The following is a 2582-nucleotide window of genomic DNA, read 5'->3' as shown; positions in this document are numbered from 1 at the left end:
TTTATTTCAAAGGTAGTTACAGGGACAAAATGAGATTATAAATGTGAAAATGCCCAGCACAGATTTCACGACATGGAGTTTTAAATGTAGAGGTGTAGAGAGAGAGAACTTCCTGTAGCTGGTAATACTATTTGCACTGTTTTTTTTTTTTGCATGACTCATGCAATGTAAGGTCAGTACAGTGTACCTTTTTCTACTTATTAAGAACAATGAATCCATGCCCTCCAAAGATTATAATTTACTGTTGCAAGTATTTGTGTGTCAATCTGTACATTAGAATGCATTAATTAGTATCTATGTGGTTTTCTTATACATTAATAATTACAGAGATGATGAAAACATATTATTGGAGGGGGAAGTATGAAACAATCAATAGAAGTAATAAACACAAGTGTTCTAGCTATTCTACAGTTATAAAAGACCAAACATATCAAACCATAATAAATTATCTTTTTTTTTAAAAAAAAAAAAGGACCTTGATAAAAGACCTGTGGGATGGATCAGAGTAAGGCAAGCCATGAAATTGGCTTTGAATCACAAGACAGGACTATACTGAGGAGCAAAGTGAAAGTCAGAAATTAACTCTGGCTTAAATTCAGAGTTTCACAATGGCTTACTTTGAGCCAGACCCCCTATGACCTACATTTTTACAGCATCTTCACAAAACAAGGTCCCTGCATGGAATTTTCCTTCTAATATTATTGCCTGGAAATTGTTATGCATTTTTTGAAATCACAAACTCATTTCATTAAAAATACTTGTGAATTCCTTAATATGTATCCACACTAGATATCAGGGATAAAATGGTGCACAAAATCAGACCATGACCTCATTCTCATGTGCTCAGCCTGTGCACTAATGTCCCTGTAAAACTTGCCTGAGCTGCTTCCTCCCCTGTCCTTGAAGCTCTGGGTGCACACATGGTACTGAAGAGCAATCTGTGTGTTTACTGGGCTGTTACTCCAGCCTGGGAGGGGGCTCCACAGAGGAAGGATTAGGTCTATTCATTCTTTCTCCCCCAGGGCACAGCTCAGGATCTGACACATAGTGGGCACTCAATGAATGTTTGTTGGATGGAATCACGCATTATTCATGAGGTCTTGACACATTCAAATCCGTTAAATGAATCTATTTAAGAATATTAGAGAAATGAAAACAATTATATTCAGGAAAATTACATCTTTTTGAAACAGTCTTTGTTTTTCTTATTTTATTAGCATTTTATTAACAGCCCTAGCAGCTGCTTTAAAAATGCCCATAAGCTCATAATGTTAGTGGTTTCTAAAAGAATGCATAGTATTAATGTAGTTGAAATGATACATGGTCAGCCTTTTCCTGGGAAAAAATAAAATGAGCTTCCATTTAATTGGAAATAGCAATGTATATAAATGAGTTAATATACCAGGGGAATCTGTCTTTTCTAAAACAATCAACAATGGTTCATCCAGAGATGGAAAGTGATAGAAGATATTAATAGAATTTGACTTCATGACACCAAAGTTTGGCACATCCTACAAACAAAGGTAACATCTTTTACTTAAAACATTTAGTATAGATCTAAAAGTTTTCTCAAAATCATAAAAGGTACTGAGTTATTTTTTTAAAAAAAATCGAAAAATGAAATGGCCATTATTTGTGCCAAAAAAAGGTGTGTGGGGGAGAAGAAGTCATTCTTCAAGTAATACAAGGAGATTTTGGAAACTTAAGTAGCACAAACATCAATGGAACTTTGGAGATGAAGAGATACAATTTCTATCTGCTTATCTTGAAGTAAATAACATTTTTAGCCTTTAGTCATCTTGTAAAAAATTCCTTAGAAAAGGATAAAAAAGTGAAAGTATGAAAGTACCTACTTGGTCTGGTGTTTAGATCCTTTCAGGTGGGCATTAATTTAGGGAGACACTGCAGATGGTACATCTGTAATTGCGCCTCAGACCTGTGGAAAACAGACAGACCTGGTTAGCTCCGTCTGGATCAACCACCTGAATGAATTCTAGAACATTGAAAAGTTCAAGGACAGAGGACTTCCTAGTTCATACCACCCACTACAATTCAATCCCTCCTTCTGGATCCCAGCCAGCAGATCCCTTAGTAGAAGTGTGTCTGGATATATTAGAAACAGCCTACCCCATTTTGAGATGACTGAAATTTTGGAGACTTGGTTCTGTGAATTGAAGCAAAGTGTTTCTAGACATTCTATAATTCAAAAAAGCATTCTGTTTTTCCCCCTAAGTCATACTGATAGTTGGTTGTCTTCTCTGAAGTAAAATTTGAAACATCAAAAACAAAACAAAACAAAACAAAACAAAAAAACAAATAAACAACAACAAAATTCTCTTTCCCATTCCTTTTCTACCTTTCTTCCATTGGCAGAATAGGAAATACAATTTTAGACATCATTCATTTAGTTTTCCCTTCCATCATACAAGATGGAAATACCCAAGAGAAGGATAAAACATCAATCTGTTTCACACGAAGTATGCCTTTCCAACAGAGAGTTTAAAAGACAGTTTACTTCATTAATAACAGTATCAACCATGGGCCAGGCACTAGGGATTCCAAGATGAAGAAGATAACTTTTT

The 2582-nt window shown here is 35.1% G+C and overlaps 1 long non-coding RNA gene across 1 annotated transcript; it reads right to left on the bottom strand.

The window, feature by feature from the left end:
• Positions 1-462: 462 nt before the first annotated feature.
• Positions 463-2576, bottom strand: LOC125614977. Its single transcript, XR_007345548.1, has 2 exons — positions 1854-2576; positions 463-1128 (listed from the first exon to the last, which is right to left on the bottom strand). It is a non-coding gene; the product is annotated as an uncharacterized LOC125614977 (long non-coding RNA).
• Between the last annotated feature and the right edge of the window lie 6 nt (positions 2577-2582).

Source organism: Marmota marmota, unplaced genomic scaffold (assembly GCF_001458135.2).
Source record: "Marmota marmota marmota unplaced genomic scaffold, marMar, whole genome shotgun sequence".
Classification (NCBI taxonomy): Eukaryota; Metazoa; Chordata; class Mammalia; order Rodentia; family Sciuridae; genus Marmota; species Marmota marmota.
This window is presented reverse-complemented; position numbering and strand designations above follow the sequence as displayed.